The sequence below is a fragment of the Phalacrocorax aristotelis genome, chromosome 3 (genome assembly GCF_949628215.1).
Source record: "Phalacrocorax aristotelis chromosome 3, bGulAri2.1, whole genome shotgun sequence".
Taxonomy (NCBI): domain Eukaryota; kingdom Metazoa; phylum Chordata; class Aves; order Suliformes; family Phalacrocoracidae; genus Phalacrocorax; species Phalacrocorax aristotelis.
The window spans coordinates 29931963-29951390 of NC_134278.1; the positions used below are offsets into that span (position 1 = coordinate 29931963).

Below are 19428 nucleotides of genomic sequence, written 5' to 3' on the forward strand. Positions count from 1 at the left end.
TCACAGAATACCAGGGACTTCTCAGTGCTACTTCAGTTACGTGTCTTCCTTAAGTTCGATTTGCATATTTAATATAGCAAATTCTTCACTGAGCATTTAGTTTGTATACTTAGTACTGAACAGTCTCTGTCTATAAAATGTAGTAAAAATTACTTCATTGTTGAATGCATAGAAGTTGCTATTTGTACAGTACTTCATCTAGGACTGACGTACATAAGTCAACACCGAGTTTATAAATTACTGCTAAAATACCCGCATAGCTTCAATTATTTATTAGATAACTTTATCATAATTTCTGGAGTATACGGTAGAAAATGAGAGATTAATCATGTCAGATTAGGTGGTACTTCAAAACGTGTTGCCTTCTTACATATTTCACTAATGACACAAATGCACTGTGTGTATTTTGTGTTGAAGATTTATTTGAACTTTTTTTTTTCCCCTGAAAAAGGCACCATATGAATTCTTATACTCTGTGCTAAGAGCACAAATAACAAAGTATTGGCTCGACCTCTTGAAGATCTAATAACAGAAGCTTTTATGAAATTACAAACTTATTCCTGCAGCTGTTGTATCAATATTCAAACTGCACACATACTCCAGTGATAGCAGGGAGGGCTGGCTAAGTGACTTCTAAGTGATAGACTACTCACCAGCAAGTCTTCATTCAGATGAAAATCATGTTAACAGACCGAGTTCAGACAGCTTTGCCTTTCATTCCTTTTTGAGACTGGCCGAAAGTATTGGCAAAGGTCTGGATGATTTCAGGTTTTGAAGATAGAAGACTAGAACACACTAAACACTGAAGATGTGATAGCTGTTACCAGCTCTTACAGAAAACACAGGGTGAAAATTAGGAAATAGTACCGATACATTAAGATTATGCATTAAAATGTATTTCCATTATTATTTTCAGCAACTTAGACGGAAATTGCTTGTAAAGACAGAAGAAAAGGGAAGTGCCATCATAGCTCAAGAATCTATTCTCTTGCCAAACTACAAGTGACTTTTAATGCTATGTCTATTAGGGATCATGTTGCCACTGATTTAAGACAGCTCTGTAGGCTAAAAATGGTAATGTCCTAGATGTGACTAAGTCTTGTTTTGGGTTTGTGTGGCAAGGTTTTGGTAGCGGGAGGGTGACAGGGGTGGCTTATGTGAGAAGCTGCTAGAAGCTTCCCCCATGTCTAATAGAGATGATGCCAGCTGACTCCAAGACAGACCCACCGCTGGGGGGAAACTGCTGCACAACAGCAGCTGGGAGAGAAGACTGAGAACATGTGAGAGAAACAACCCTGCAGACACCAAGGTCAGTGAAGAAGGAGGGGGAGGAGGTGCTCCAGACACCAGAGCAGAGATTCCCCTGCAGCCCCTGGTGAAGACCATGGTGAGGCAGGCTGTGCCCCTGCAGCCCAGGGAGGTTAACAGTGGAGCAGATATCCACCTGTATCCTGTGGAGGACCTCACAGCAGAGCAGGTGGATGCGCCCAAAGGAATCATAGAATGCACCCCGTGGAAGGGACCCACACTGGAGCAGTTCATGAAGAACTGTAGCCCATGGGAAAGACTCACATTGGAGCAGTTCGTGGAGGACTGTCTTCTGTGGGAGGGACCCCACACTGGAGCAGGGGAAGAGTGTGAGGAGTCCTCCCTGCTGAGGAAGGAGAGGTGGAAACCTGTGCTGAACTGACCACAACCCCCATTCCCTGTCCTCCTGCGCTGCTGGAGGGGAGGAGGTAGAGAAAATTGGGAGTGAAGTTGAGCCTGGGAAGAAGCGGGGGATGAGGCGAAAAAGATTTAGTTTTATTTCTCATTATCCTACTCTGATTGGCAATAAATTAAACTAATATCTCCAAGTCGAGCCTCTTTTGCCCTTGAGGGTAATTGGTGAGTGATCTCTCCCTGTCCTTATCTCAACCCATGAGCCTTTTGTTATATTTTTTTCTCCTTGGACCAGCTGAGGAGGGGAGCGATAAGGCAGCTTTGGTGGGCTCCTGGCATCCAGCCAAGGTCAACCAACCTCAGGTCTTTAATGGGTTTAAACACCTAGACTTTTCAACCAAATCTTCAACAATTTTACTTTAAAGGAGGGTGGGAGAAAGTTGTTTGACACACACAAAAAAAATGGAATTGATATTAGCCAAATAATCTTTGACCCAATTTAACGACAGACTGCTCTATTTCAGTTTCAATAAGCACTCTAGGATGTAGGGGACCAAGGCAGTCATAGGTGATAGGTTAGTGGTTGGACTCAATGATCTTAAGGGTCTTTTCCAACCTTAACGATTCTGTGATTCTATGATTCTATGATTCTAAGGTCTCACAGGTATCATAAAGCTCCTGAGGTATCTCCGGAAGTAACATGAAAAGTATCCCTTGTACTGCAGGTCCTATGGCTTTCTGATGAAGGCAAGTGAATGTGTTTGTAATGTCTGTAAAAGGTTCTTAATTTATTGATAGAACTTCTTCATTTTGTGACCAGAGATTCAGGTGGAATAGTAGGACACTGAGGAGGGAAGCTGAAAGGATTTGAATTCTTGAAACCAACTGTTTGAACCCTGCTTGACATCCATATTTTAGGAACTAATCAAAGCCTAAATATACACATATCTAAAGCTAAATCCAAGTCTTTAAAAGATATTTTGATATCCCCTTTTGATTTCCCACTTACAGTATGAAGAGAGTATGTCTGCTAAAGTTTTCTATTCTGGTGTTCTGCAGACCTGATGGCTGAATCATGGCAAATATAATCTGGTGTAGGGTGGTCAGCTTCCAGACAAACCCTCTTCTTGTGGATGGAGAATATAGCATATAATGAAATTGCCATATTTATCCATTTTCTATCATAATTAAATTCCTCTGACATATAGACATATATGAAAATGTTGGCAATAATGTCGTTCCGGTATTCCAAGGACAGCAATCACATGGCCATACAGAGGCCTGTCTGCATGATCTTGTGCAGAAAAATACCTACTAATTCAATTTCTAAACAAAATTGGCAGGGAATGAATCAGATCTGTTCTGAAAGGCATGATGCACTAGTGCATACAGATGGTGGTAATTTTCCCAAATGTGTGAATTCCCATGCTAATAATATCATATTATTTATGATTTCTTCACACACTGCTTCAAGACCAGTGATTTCTCAGATGGAATCTAGTCAAAATATAATTCAGAAGAATAATAATGGAATCATAATCTGGAATATGATATGATAAAACGTATCATATAATGAAACAGCTATATATTCTAGCCAGGCAGTAACACTTATAATGTGGGGTCTGTATTTTCTTCTGATTGCAAGATTCTGAAATCTGTACCAAACTAGATAAACTATGAACTTAGATTTGTCTCGAGAGAAATCATGTATCAGAGCTACTACAGGTTTCTTAACATGTTTAATATATTCTGAGTATCCAATTAATAAGAGGATGTTTTCTCTTGTATCTTTGTCCTGAGGGAACTGGCTGATGTAGTTGCCAAGCCACTCTCCACGATATTTGAAAAGTCATGGCAGTCAGGTGAAGTCCCGGGGGACTGGAAAAAGGGAATCATTGTGCCCATCTTTAAAAAGGGTAGAAAGGAGGACCCTGGGAACTACCAACTTGTCAGCCTCACCTCTGTGCCTGGGAAGATCATGGAACAGATCCTCCTAGAAGCTGTGCTAAGGAACATGGAGGACAGGGAGGTGATCCAAGGCAGCCAGCATGGCATCACCAAGGGCAAGTCCTGCCTGACCAACCTAGTGGCCTTCTATGATGGAGCGACTACATCAGTGGACAAGGGAAGAGCTATGCATGTCATCTATCTGGACCGCTGTAAGGCCTTTGACATGGTCCCCCACAGCATCCTTCTCTCTAAACTGGGGAGATACAGATTTGATGGGTGGACTGCTTGGTGGTTTAGGAATTGGTTGGATGGTTGCATCCAGAGGATAGTAGGCAATGGCTCAATGTCCAGATGGAGACTGGTGATGAGTGGTGTCCCTAAAGGGTCTGTAGTGGGACCAGTACTGTTTAATATCTTTACCATTGACATAGTGGGATTGAGTGCACCCTCAGTAAGTCTGCAGATGACACTAAGCTGAGGCCTTTCAGTACCTGAAAGGGGACTATAGGAAGGATGGGGCAATCCCTTTAGCAAGGCCTATTGTGATAGGACAAGGGATAATGGTTTTAAACTAAAGGAGGGTAGATTTACTGGATATAAAGAAAAAAATTTTCAGAATGAGGGTGGTGAAACACTGGCACAGGTTGCCCAGAGAGGTGGTGGATGCCCCATCCCTGGAAACACTCGAGGTCAGGTTGGATGGGGCTCTGAGCAACCTGATCTAGTTGAAGATGTCCCTGCTCAGTGCAGGGGGATTGGACTAGATGACCTCTAAAGGTCCCTTCCAACCCAAACCATTCTATGATTCTATGATTCTATGAATCTATGATTTTATGATCAGCTAATCACCAAGGAAAGGTGCACCAAGATAAAGTTTTTTAATTATATATGCATCTGATTCCATTAAAAATGAGGAAAATTGCCTTTTTAAATTACTAGACTGACAGGCATATTTTTTATTAATAACAAATAGGATTTGTTGCCAAGAATGAATTACGGATACTTGATGTACATGGATAGTAATGATATACAGAAACAGATATTTTAAAATTGATCAGTGAAAATGAATCCTCAAGATTCTTTTTGCACATTTTCAAATCCAAGCTAAGTTAAGCTTTCGCCTGAGGAAAGAAATTTTCTTCTGGGATAAGAAAGAAGGAAAAAAAAAAGTCACTGATAATGTACACATACCTGTTTCACAGAAACAAAACTAAAGGTTTTTGTTCTGTGAAAATGTATGATGAATAGGATCCTTGAAAACACATGGAGTATCTGTGGTTGGTCTTAAGGTACTGGGTAGAGGTTTTAAAAATGCTGACCAGAAATACCTGCATGCACAGTCTAAGTTAGTTTCTATTGCCAAACATTCTCATGAGAATGAATTTGTCTTTGCTGACTGTCCTGTACTCAGTTAAGGACAGCTGGTTCTGCCTATGAAAACACAGCCTCTCTGGGTGATCTGCTGAAAAAATGCAGGATCTGCAGGAAAAAATGTTCAGGAACTTACTTTTGTGGGACGTGATTGCTGTCAGAAAACATATTTCAGTATTCAATTTGAGGAACCTGACAGATTACAGTAGGTGCTAAATCACTGAGCCTCATGCCCTTTAAGATACTGCATTAACTTTCAAAGGTAGCTGACCTGAATTATCAGACCTCCCATGATTAGAAAAGGACATAAATAAGGACCTTCCTGAGGCAGCCCTGAAAATCTTAACAAAACATCTACATAAAGAATGGAAAAGTGAATTATCACTTGGCAAGCAGAATCACATGATCATGATTCCACAAAAACTATGGGAGAACGTGCAGCAAGATTTGCAGTGAGGGAACAGAAGTCTAAAGTCATACAGTGTCTCTGAAGCTATATTCAAGATTATAGCAGGGCTTGATTTTCAGTCTCCTATGCTATCTAATAGTAACGGTTTCTCTATAAAGCAGTGACCTTGTCAGACTACAACAGAAAAAAATACATCAGTAACTGGAAAATCAGTTTCTTGCAGAGCTTTCGTGGAGCTGCTTCTAGGGTCCTGAAGCACTGTTCCTAAGTCACTCCCAGGAACCGGCTTTTGCTCTACTAAATTATCGTAGGTTTACTTGGCGTTGGATGTGGGGATGCTCTTTTCACTTCCTTATCTGATTGTTCTTTCTTTCCTCAAATACACTCTGTGTTGACTGAGAAGCAGTCACATTCTTTGATTTGTGACAGTCTATTTTACTTTTCTTTCAGTATATTTGTTATTTCTTCCCTTACACTGGACATTGTCTGGGCAAGTACCTCTTCTACTGCTACCATGAAATAACTGAATAGTTGGCTCCAGGAAACTAATTCTGCAAAGCTACATGACATCACCTTTCTCCAAAACATCTCTCTTTCAAGTCAAACTCTCTGGGAACTAATCTCTTTCTATGTTCCACCTTGGTGAGGGTTTTTTTCTTTGCTACCTTTAATTCAGCTTTATAATCCACTAAGTATAGCCAAAGAAAACCATTTCTGTGGTCTCACTGGAGCGATTCAGGCCATCTCAGAATATATGTATTATTTTTCCTCCCTAAATCCTTTCCCCCTTTCCTTTATTCTCATTGTAGATCTGATATGACATGTGCAGAGCACCAAGCTAAGCTGGGTGGTGGATTCTGTTCTCTGCTGTATCACATGTGATGGTCCAATGGTCACAAAAGCAATGAAAATAAGCAGCAAGCTACTGCACATTTTGAGAGAAGAGCTTAGGGAACCAGTGGAAAAACACAAAGTACGGACTATAGATTTTGTGGTCAAAGACAGGACTAGTAAAGCACAGTAATTACTAATGTTAAATTGTAAAACAAGTATTTGGATGTATGTTCTGAAATACTCTCTGGCTGATAGCAGTGAAGTTACCAGCTTTTTATTAAAATTCTTCAGTCATTTCCTAACATTGTTTCTTTAGGTGACCAATATGTTAACAAAATTTCAACCCCAACTTTCCGTGAAATTTTCCATTTCTCCTTCACCACATTCTGTTTATTTTGAACATTGTGAGAGCTGCTAGTTCAGTCAAGCCTTATGCTCTTTAAGATATTATATCAGCTTTCAAAAGCAGCTGAACTAAATGAGCAAACATCCCAGGATTAGAAAAGGAAGTAAATAAGGACATCATAACACTGTGTGGTGAAATACGGGATGCAAAAACTTACTGATTTTATTCTACACACGCTGTTGTCCAAAAACATTAAGGGCAAAAGAAACAATACTAATAATCACAAACATTATGAAGGTATTTGAAGGTTAACCTTTTCTCAGTTTTTGCTTTCATCATTATTCTTCTGAGTAGTTATTTAATAGTTATGCTGCCATACCTTCAGCGTACCACAAAGTTTTCCATTTTCTGCCAGAAAAAAAAAATTAATTAAAGCATAGAAAATATAAATAGAAACAACAAAAATAAAGAGCCTTCCCCTCCTGCAAAAGGAAGAAACTTCATAGCTCAGTCTTTATTCAGTGATGATAATAGGGAAACATTCATGCTCTTTTAAGAAAAAAGTCTAAGTTGGACTTGTTTGGACTAAATTTGACTGGTTTTAGAATTGCACCTGGATTTCCACTAAGAGACAGCTGACTTCAGATTTGAATTCAGATTTTGTTTACTGTTATCTCATTTTCAAAGTTTTTGTCATCATCTTTTAGAAATAACCACAAAGCATACTAAATGTGTGCAGTTAGCATATAAAGGCAATGGGAAAACTGAAGGAATATTTTATGTAGAAGTATTTTTTCCACTAAGCATTTAGTAAAAACATCAGTCATACAGAATCTTACTTTAACTTCTCATCTCACCCACATTCTCTATTAAATGGGATGCGGTGCACAACAGTTCTACCAGCCTGGCCTTCCCACCACAGGGGCCACCACAACCACCTTTAGCCACAACCACCGTGAACGCTTTCACCACAGAATGCATCTCCTGCTGACTTGTGTGAAATGGGCAGATTAGTTCAAAAAACGCTGTTTGAGGTGAGCAAGCTGAGCAACTGCTGCATGGCTCAGACTGCCTCACAGAGCAATGTTGTAGCTGATACCCAACACGCATATGCTTTGCTGTATCTGTAAAGTCACCTTTAGATGAAACTGGTTTGGACTGGAGATGAGAAATGCTTTCCACATAACTGGACTACAAGAAGAGCAATGCAAGTTTGTAACAGTAGGCAGGCACCAGGCAGAAGACATCACCTTCCCTCCAAGCAAGGATTGAAAACCCTCAGACCAGGTCTCACTTGTTTCTGGCAGGCTGCCATACATGTAAGAGTGACAAAGAAATTGTCAAATACAAGATGTTAAAAATGTCCCTATCTTTATACTGTAGCTCATAAAAACAGAGGTGCGCAGTCAGCCTTTTTCTGTTCTGTTCACACTGCACTGGGGGGGTTTGGCAAGTCAGAAAGGACTGCAACAGCTACAAAAAAAAAGGGAGAATAAGCAAATGAAAAAGGGTGACAGGAAAAGAGACAAAACTAATAAGAAGTTAAAAATATAGTGTCTCTATATGGTTTTTTGTGTATTATGCACATATAACAATAGTATATAACCAGTTTATTATTATTTGGGGGATCAAAGCCAGAAAAGAAATAAGGACATAATATCAATATTGCACGGTCTGTAACATAACGTTAAGAAAGAAAAGAAGAAACTGTGTTGATCAGGTTCAGTAAGAAGCATTTCCATTCTTAGAAAAGACACCACTTTTAATGACTTTTCACAGTATTTCCATAGATGCCTTCAGCATTTTTCTGCCTTACTTTTTTTTTTTTTTTTTTGGTAGGCTGGCATTGTCTGATTATATCTTCACTTAAAAACTCATGAATCAAAAGTTAAGTGGAAAGACATTTTTTGTTAGAAGAGCACCTTTTAAAGCAGAGAATGAAAATAGCCATGTTATGAGCAAAAAACCATGGCATAGATAAATGAAGATACTGCCAGAACTTATAAAACTCCTAATGTCATACAAAATGACTATGCCTTATTGATTATTATGAGTAAGCTTCACCACTACTCATAGAGTTAGAGCGCTATATACTTCTGGCAGGTTGTTTATGTGAAAAATAAGATACAGCAATATAATAGTATAGTAATAATCTACTGCTTCTGAAACTGTTACAACTCAGCAGGATTTCAGTGTACCATTGCTGGAGCCAGAAGAAAGAATGAAGAACGACTCTGTTCCAGAAACGCAGAAAACCTGTGATGTATTTTCAGAGGTAACAGAAAATGCAGGGGCTGGTAAGGTCCCTGCTGAAACCTCATTTTAACAACAAAGTAGTAGACTACCTCTGCAGTGAGATACGATGATAACACCACAAGCTGAAAGACTTTGTGGCAGATGTCAAGTATAAAACACTAGTTTCCTTCCTCAGATAGTTCTGAGTCGTTATTAGGATTCTCTGTGTCTAAGATTTTTTCCTTTATTCTTGTAAAATAGCTTCACCTGGATTAAGTGTAATGCTGATGAATACTTTTTTTGGAACATCTCGTTCAAGTTTTATTTTGCTTTTCCAGATTAGTATTTCAAGAATATTTTCAGTGTTGATTCGCCTTATCACAGAACCTTAGAAATGTGTCCTGCCTGCTGTTAAGTGACACAGTAGTAGTTTCTTTACCCTGTTCTGCCCTCTTTTCCTTAAGTGTCATCAACTTTTTAGCATATTTTACAGGGACCAAAGGCTTAATCACCTTATGAATGTACCTAAACTGCTGTGAGACTAAATCTTTGTTGTTTTACGAACAAAATAAAAAAAAAGCAAGGATGACCTTTGCATCAAACACATTTTTAGCCAATAATTTGTATCACAATGTTCAGTTTTGGCAAAATTTATTGTTACTGTTCCTTTTAAATCTTTTGCCTCCCAGCGTATTTGGATAAATTTCAGACTCTCAAGCATCAGCATCTAGATTATTCATGGAAATGTTCAGGCTTTAAATCTGAGCTGACATTCTTCCCTTCATTCTCAACTGCACCCAGCCTAGTCTCCAGAAATGTCAAGAAATGGGAGACTGATTCTGATAATCTAGAACATAATTTCATCTTATCATTTCCTGTCTTGAATCTGTCTGGATTCATCTTTAAAGGAAGAGATTTATGCAGTCTGCTAGATTTCAAAGAGCAATGAAAGAAATGTGCCTTCTTACTCAATTTTTTAATGCATGGAAATGCTTGATTTTCTGCACCTTTTCTATGCGTTAATATTTTTACGAGTGATTTAAAACGCTTTTATATCAAGAGCAGAATTAACATAATAGGAGTTCCTATAAAACCTACATAAGAATCCTCAGGAACAGAGAGGGTTACATACTGATTCTACTATACATTTAATTAAGTACATGCATATTTAGTAGGAATACTCCCATCTTACGGGAGTTTTTTGCTATTAAAATAACAGCTCCATAATTTAAACCTCAGATGAACCTGCAGTGGTAAACCTTTTTTGTTTTGCAACTGTGCTGCAAAAAACCCCACAACCCAGTAGCAAGCTCCCTGTTATATGAGAAAACATATGTGAAGAGACAGGTGCCCAACAGGGACTAGGCTTCTGCTGTTAAACACTAAAAGAAACTTTAAATGCTGTACTTTGCCACATTGCACATATTTTACTCATATACGCTTTTGGTTGATTTATGGTCTTTATTTTGCTAAAGTTCAACCAGTTTCTGAAACATATTGTCCATATGAATAAAAAGAAACAGTCACTACAGCTATGATTTTTTTCCGTTAGAGAGTATTAAGAGCAATGTCATGTGTTGGAAAACATTTTTGGAAGTCAGATGAATCTATAGTTTTCCATTAGGATTGGTAGAGGCTAATAGGATGCTTGCTTTTTTTTCTTGGTTTTATTTCCCATATTTGCATATTTTCCATAGTATTAAATATTTTTTATTATTTATTTATAATACAGTAGTTTTATTTAATCTTTTACAGGGCTAAAGAATTCATTAAGGAAAATTCGTGATGCAGGGCAATACGATTCACATAGGAAAATTGTTTTCATTTATGCAATTTCCTGTCTTAAATATGAATATATCAGAAAGTAGGAATCTAACAGTAATTTCAATTTCTGTTTGTGCAATGCCTCAACTCTACTCTGATAATGCATTCAGTATTTTCACTAATTCCACTGAAACACAGGGGGACTCTACGTGCTTCCAAGCTTTCAAACCTTCCATACATTCTGCACAGAACTGATATACATGTATGTAGAAGATAAGTATATGAGTATATTGTACTATTAGGAAATTCACCTTTTGAATCTTGAATTTCCTGGGTAGCTAAATAGCTAAAATGTTTTTGCTATATAATTACTTGCATATTTTGTCACCACAAACTGTTATTACAAAAAATGTAAAGAAACTACAAGGGTGGGAAGAAAAACAGACTATTTATATTACATAAAAGAAGCTGACTTCTTTTCCTCAAAGGAAAGTTTGCTGTCTTAAGGAGCCTCAAAACAGTGACTTCCTAACATGTATATAAAAAATTTTCCTCCCCTTTCAACAACAGTTTGATATTTTAAGTAAACACAAACACCAGTGTTCATAAAGATGCATGAAGAGGAACATGTCAGGTACTCCTAATTAGAAAAAATGGTGATTTTCATGCTTAAGTCAGAGTTTTATGCTTAGGCCAGGAAACAGCAAAGCCATTTCCTCTGTAACCACATCATGTAAGTAGCCAGTGTCCTCCCAAAATGACCACTTGGGATCACTCTGGGAGGTGATATGAAAGGATCTGCCAGTCAGCATGGCCCTGAGCAGGACGCTTTAGTGAGGTCCCTAGAGCATCCTGATGTTCACTTTGCAGTCTCAGCTAGCTGAAGTTCCTGAGGGTAGTCTGGGAGCGGATCAGCAGCTACACACCTTTGCATCCAGGAATGAAAACCTCCCCTCTGTTTTTAATCACTGCGTTCTTGAAATCAAAATGTCAAGGTAGCACAATATACCATTATCCTAACTCGGTAACAGAGGTGATTTCCTTGGTAAAAGGTCTAACTAACTACTGTTTATTCTGTGCTATAAAAGCAAACCCACTCTTTTATGTCTCTTTCTTACAGGCTACGTAATAAAGCTCAAAGACATTATTTAATACCTCACCTGCTTTATTACATGGTATTTCCTGTGGAAGAATGCAAATGAGTCAAGCTCAGAAAATAAGCATTACCGTACTGCCTGGGGAGACACATAACATTTCCGCAGATGACTTGATTATCAGCAAATTAGCACCAGCAGAACAAATGGCAGCTATTCAGGTGTTACTGAAAGAAGGTCCTTCCAGAAAATGCCATAAATGGAGAAGTAAAGGAAGAAAAAAAGCAAGTATTTGTCACCTGTGCAATGATGGTTACCTTTGAATGAAAAATTACTCAAAGGAGCTGGGAGGTTAGCAGCTGAATAGGTTACAAGCTTTAGAAGAAATCAATTTTTATACCGATGTTTTCAAGTGGAAAATGAAGGGAAGAAAGCTTGTTCCCCACAAATTCTAAACTCCCCATTACTTCATTTTGTGTTATGTGTTCTTGTGCAAAATAGTATTTATTAACAAATTGTTTCAGCTCTCACAAAGATTACTACAACAAGAAAACTCATCCACATTAAAGAGTGATTTATAGGACTAATGCTAGAAATGCCAAGATTTCACAGGTCCGATCTACATGAGGAGACAAAAAGGTTTCCACTGCTTTTATCAATTGTTTTTCCCAGAAATAAAAGCATAACTTCTTGAAAAGCGCTTATTCTTGCAAGCCTTTATAATAAAATGCTACAGCCATCTCATTTTTAATAACATCCAAAGGAAAAAAAATAATCTTTAAGCAATACTTAAAGACAATACTTAATTATTTTAAATGGCTCATGACTTTACGTGAATGGATGTGAATACAAAAAGGAGAATGTATTAGCAAACTGACAACTACTTAAAAAGTTTCTGTCACTCTTAACTGTTTTCACCACAATCTTTCAAAGCAGCTAATGCCCCACAGAGTCCGTAAGGTTGTTTCCCAGAAGAGGTTTGTGAAATTTATATTAACTCTTTGTTCAGTAAGAGAACCCTACAGTTCCAAAGTATACCCTACAGCAGTAGACCCTATAGCTGCTTTGAAGCTCTGGGTTTGGGGATAGGTGGCAGTTGCAATGGTAAATAGCTTTACAGAGACTGGAATGCCAGTTGTTAGAGTTGGTTGGTGCTCTGAAGAGCTCTTTCCCTATCTCAGCAAGCTCGCTCTTTCTCGTTACCTTCCCTCTAGCTATAAATAAAGTGTATCTTAAGCTCTCATTTAATCATGTTTTTAATCTAGTCTTAATAATCATAGAAAACTGCCACATATAAAATTTCATGAAGTCCTCTAGAAGGGTCTGAGCTGTAGGTTATTTTTAACTGATAAGCTACATAAATGACCAAACTAGGAAGAGAATGGATGGATCCTAATTCAGGATCTGGTGTAGCAGAATACCTGCATCCTGAACATTAAGCATATGAATCACACAGATTTCTTATGCTCTAACAGGTAAATATACGTAAAGCTTACATGCTCCACTGGACCTGGGACATAATTTCTAAATTAGATGAAAACATAATATTAACTTGTATTAAAGCTCAGTCAAACTGACACTTTCTTCTGAGGTGGTAAAATGCTACAGAACTGCTCAGGAGGGCAGAAGAAAGATTGGTTGAAAATTGCTTCACCACTTCTTTATGAACCCAGCTGCTTTTCACTCAAAATCCTGTTTTCCTTCAATTTAAAAAACACTTCAGCAAATTAACCCACATTAAAGTAAAAACCTGATATGTAGTAACGGATAAAACAAGATGGCATCAGGTTAGAGATGTTTTAGACATCTTTATAAACTCCATAATTTTGCAAACTAAGAAGGAAAAAAAGTAAGGACTGTATGCTAAGCCCAGGTGACTGTGCAGCTCATGTGATTACTCACAGACGCAGGGTATTATGAAGTGTTAACAAGTTACACTTCACAAGATTTGCCTAGTCTCATATCAAAGTGCAAGATTATATCCATGATTGAAAGTGCAGAGAAGAACGTTTATGATAATTTAGGTAACTCCTTTTCCAGTTGCTCACCAAAATACTACTTCTGTTGAATTTTACTGTATCAAATAAACTGTATGGGAATGGCTAGCTGTTTTCTACGCACAACTTTATAATTGCTTTAATGGCAATTAGTGTATCAAAGCCATATATATACGATGTTATTTAACTTATGATTAAGTCCGTGTTTGTTCTTAACAAGCCCACTGTGTTCTTAATTTTTAAAGTCATCCTCTAAAAAACCAGTCTAAATCTGAAGGGGAAACTTACTACTTTTTTTTCAAATTTAGCCCAAAAGCTAGAGAGTTCATGTGAAGATTTTACATACATACACACAAAAATCATTTTGTAGGAAATCAATAGGTATATCTCATGAGTTTAGACATTGGCTGTGGTTAATGACATCAAATTAATTACTAAAGTTCATACATTAATCTCTAAACACATTATTCTTTTTCTGCTCACAGAGTCTTACAAGGTTATGAATGATTTTGAGGGAGGACAAAATGGGTGAAAGAACGCTTGAATTCTGGAAACAACAGAGTATATGGGGTAACAGTATCCTGTCTTTCTTTCTGGGTACCTCAAACTGAGACTTGAATGTGGAGATGAATGCATGGTTGCCCTTCCTCACTTGTACTTCTTTATATGATTCCCAGTTCCTTATCCTTCTTTTTGTTGGAAATTGTCACAGACTTGTTTTAAATCATACATACACAGTATAAATAGTATTAAGGAGATAAACAGATCTATGTCCTACTGGAGACATGAGACTGTACACTTCTAAATGTGGCCAAAATCACAGAAATTGGACTAATTACATTTATTTTCAAAACCACATACACAAAGACAAAAAAAAATTGTCAGAGATGAATGATACTAGTCAATGATGCAAGTTAGAAATGTTAAGTTAGGAATAATGTCTATAAAATTTACCAGTAAGAATGTTCAGGGTGATATTAGCAAGTATTGCTCAACAAATCAGGAATTCAACAAGTGTACCCCAGGAAACAAATGTAGCAAAGTCTCCAGGATAAATTCCTGTAACAGCCTCCCATTTTACTCCTGGTTTTGCAGCTTTGTCAAAGGAGTTGACCTTTAAGTAATGAACAGAATATACACAGGCCACATATCAAATTAAACAGATTCCCTGCTTTTAACACATGATATTTAAATGTTCTTTTTATTGAACAATTTATAAAACTTCTACAGAATATTAAAGAATTTGGAGACTTTAAAAATGTTAATCTTATAATTAACAGTCAGGGACATACTTTCTTTGCACATGCAAGACAGTGATATTCCAAACCTATCGCTATGAACTTTACAGTAATAGACAACCATCTGCCTTCACGCTGAAGCAGAAGCATTATGTTTTTCCACTCATGCGTAGGGATTTCACAGCGAAGCAGATAAAACAGCTTAGCTAATAAAGAATTGTTTCACAGAGGAAAGAATGATACATTTAATATTAAAGTCAAAAGCTTTACCAGGAAAGGAAAAAGGAAGAAATGTTAACTCAGAGTACACTATATACCCTTCACTGTATTCCCTATATACACAATCCTCCCTTTCTATTGTATGACCTAGCACTCACTGCTCAGTAATAAAGATTAAATTTACATTAGCGGCAAATTTTCTATGCTGCATGCTGCATTTAGAGTTTTTAAAATAAAACCTGTAAGAACTTCTCATTTCCAGATAAATTGGCAATGTGTAGTAAAGAAAAAAAAAAAAAGGAGGAAAATACTGAAAGCAGTATTAAAGGGAACTGAGGCCTCTGATGGTTGCAGATATAAGCTTTAGACTAAATCCTTACTTTGTATACTTTGGCAAATATCCAGCGTTAATATCTTCAGTTTGACTTCAGCAAATACACTGGTTCATACACCTAATTTTCTGTTTCCTTAGAAAAATGGAGACAGATTTCCAGTTTTCAAAACTGTCATTTAAGGACATTTCAGATTTCAGAGGTATCTGATTGTTTAGAGTAAATACACTATGTATTTAAATAAACTGGCTTGGCCTTATGTATCCATAATGACAGGACTTGAACATATTTCTTGTAAGGATAGAACAAGCTGTTGGAGTTTATTAGTTAAGGAACAATTGAATAGGAAAATGTAATATTGCATATAACAAAACACTATCAAGCTGAACTACATAACTGAGATAATGACATTCATTTGTCTTCTCTCTAGAAGATGGTCATATAGACTGTTGGAAATACACAGTTGTTAGTAAGAAACTAAGTGGTGTATCTCAACCTAGATATGAAAGAAGCAAATGCACATATACTAATGAAGCCAAGATGCCTACACAGGGTTTGTATATAAGACCCTGTGATATACCATGTTGCGTGTAAGATATATTTTCTTGCTGAAATTTAATTAGGTACAAGGTAGATCACCAAGATGATTAAGAAGTACATTTACTGAAATGTACAGGTATACGTTACAGCATGATTAAATCAGACCACAGCTGTCTTTAAGGAGTCAAGAGACAATTTCCTTGACTGGAACAGAGCTTCTGAATTGCATAACTGATAATTTGCTTTCTCCTTTGCAAGGTCTATAGTAAATAATTATAAAATAATTACAGGTGCCCTTATCGCCTGTAATTATGAGTTCTTTCCAGAGTTCTTGAAGAACTGGTTCCTGAATATCAAAGGTTTATAATGCTAATTCAGTTGGGAAATTTCGAGTCTCATTACACTAAGTTATCAATCTCGTTGAAACTTTAGGATTAGATAAATCACATTATGTTTCCGCTTTCAGCTGCTAAATACAGGATACATGAAATCTCATCCTGATTTATATAAACATGCAATGTGACAGCACATGCCCTGGGTTGCAGGTGCCCCAGTGAGCTGCCAATGAGCCTGTCACATACCACAGCCCTGGCTGACGCGGGAGCGCTAAGCATGAAGCGGGAAGCTGTTCCCTGTGTTGACAGTGGGATTGTAGAGGGTAAAAGCAGAGCTCTGTGAAAAGAGGAACTCTTTGATTCGTCTTCTCCGCACAAAAGGAAAAAAGAAGAGAAATGTTCCTCTTCCAGTGCCAGAACTATTTAAAGACATCCTATGCAGAAAAATGGTTTGCTGTCAAAATCTCATCATCCAGCATGACTGCAAGCTTCAGAAAAGCAAATGACATCTCTTCCAATTTTAGAAAAAATGAAAAGGTATTTCAGGGAAACTAGACATTCAACAGTTAAGGATAAGGATCATATGATTATATAGCTGAGGTTATATTCTCTAAAGAAGCTACCTGTTTCAGAGTCTTCTTAAAGCTTGTATTCTGATTTTGTTGAATGGAATAGTTACCAGTGTGTCTAACGTAGGATGCTTCAGTCTTAATCACCAGAATTTTGGTGACAACTGCTACTTACTCTAATAGTCATAGAATCACAGAATCATAGAATGGTTTGTGTTGGAAGGGACCTTTAAAGGTCATCTAGTCCAACCCCCCTGCAGTGGGCAGGGACATCTTCAACTAGATCAGGTTGCTCAAAGCCCTGTCCAACCTGACCTTGAATGTTTCCAAATATGGGGCATCTACCACCTCTCTGGGCACCCTGTGCCAGTGTTTCACCACCCTGATCGTAAAAATTTTTTTCCTTATATCCAGTCTAAATCTACCCATTTAAACCCATTACCCCTTGTCCTACAGGTTACCACCAACAGGTGCTAATAAAAAGTGTGTCCCCATCTTTCCTATAGTCCCCCTTCAAGTACTGGAAGGCCGCAGTAAGGTCTCCCCTCAGCCTTCTCCCACCCATGTGGGAGAGCATTTAATTTGCTTTTAGTTTGCTCTTCAGGTAGTCATAATTCAGTCATATTTTCACACATGATTTCTGGATTTCTGGAACAAGGTCACAGAAAGAGAGGGAAGGGGACACCCTTCTTTACACAAGTAAAATAAATATGTGGAATTCCCTTGGCAATGTAGTTAGAAGACAGTCAACTCATTCCATTTTATGAACTCAGCAGGCCTGTACTTATTCAGCTTCAAAGGAGAAAACAGTTTAGGATGATGTATTTTTGAATGAGCAACTCAAAAATAGCCAGTTCAGCCAGTGGCCCAGAAGGTACTTCTACCAAAGTCTGTGGCTCAGGGAGGTACGTACTCAGCCCAGATAATATGATTCAAACATAGATTATAACAGTTTTCATTAAAAACACCAAACTGTAGAAGATTCCTGGAGATTGACAGATCAACTGGAAGGTAAGACTAGGTCAGAAGGCGGCAGCAATCAGACACCAGTAGAAGGCACCAGTGGAGTCCAGAAAAGGTGTCACCCAACAGAGTGGTTGTGCATAGACTCTGATACGGCCTACTACCACTGGACATCTATCAAACTTCTTAAATTTAACATTGCTTATTCCTGGCATAACCCTTGGGAAAAGCCGAAATCTGCTGATACAAAGGATGCCAATTGCATTCCTTGGAACACAGAAGGGAATTCTGGCACATAAAATGTATGTAAATAAATAAAATACTTTATTGAAATATTGAAAATACTTCATTGAAACACACACTGAATAGTAACTAAATCTGTTCTCTTTGAAGGAAACCCGCTATTTTCATTCCAACCCACTATTTTATGGTGCAGTTTGCACAGCTGCCATGTATTGAAAGCAAGTGCAAATAGTATGCCTGGATACCAAATGCATAGAAGATATTCACAGAATTCAATTTTAATACTGACAATTTGAAAAAAAATATTATTTAATTTCTTATAAACTTGGGAAAGGCTGAAAGGTAAAATATGCTCTGAGAGCTAAGCAACACACGACAATTATTTTTTTGAGCTCACAGTCATTGATGGCTTGCCCGTATAGTGAGTGTAACGACCTACTGCCAGACTGTAATGCAAGGTGATATTAGCTCAGATATACTGGCAGTCTGGCAAGGGCATTTTTAACTCTAGCTGCCTGTATTTCATACCATGGGAAGTTCGTTAGGAGGATGTTACAGTTAAACCACAATCTAGACAACCTTTTTCATCTTTTCCTGTACACCAGTAATGGCCTTTTATACTATGAGAATTGTCCACTGCCACCTATAACCCACTGTACATTAAAAGTTAAGTTTTTGAAGCCAGCCATAAAATCTGTCATGAAAAAAAAACTTTCTGAAAAGCAGTAATGCAAAATAATTACAATTACAGAACAGAAACCCTAGAAGTTATTGATGAGTTTGTCTTGCAGCCTTGATTCTTTTTATGAGGAAAGAAAAATTATTCAAAGGATTATTTTTCTTCAAATTCTAATTAGATTATGTTCATTTCGCTAGTCTGTGCTTTATGAGCAACGGTAGTACAACAGAACTATAAATGAGCTATAGAGTGAAAAAAGCCTTTTTCAAAAAAGGACCAGGCACAATGGTGAAAAACAGAACTGTAGAAATGGAAACCATACTACCTTTTGAGGAAATCTTCTCCTTATTTTCAGAAGTTAACGTCCTTCCATCCCACAAATCCTACACTGCATAACATGCATTAACATGGTGAACAACAACTTGCACAAATAATACAATTTTTTTTTTTTCATTAACTCAAGCCTGCAATTCTTACTGGTGTGCCTGACTGATATCACCTCTCTTAACGCTGCAAATAAGTATTATTCTAAATACCTCAGTGAAATGCTGAGTTACCAACAGTAGCTGGGATGAAAAGCAGAGGAATGTGCTTGTCATTACTTCTTCCCCTTTTCCTGCTCCAGAGAAGCGTAAGACTTGCATTTTA

The 19428-nt window shown here is 37.6% G+C and overlaps 1 protein-coding gene across 1 annotated transcript in view; it reads right to left on the reverse strand.

Annotated features, from left to right (window-relative positions):
• The window catches only part of EYS (eyes shut homolog), a 944860-nt gene that overhangs the window by 228844 nt on the left and 696588 nt on the right, over nucleotides 1-19428 (reverse strand). The window lies entirely within an intron of this gene.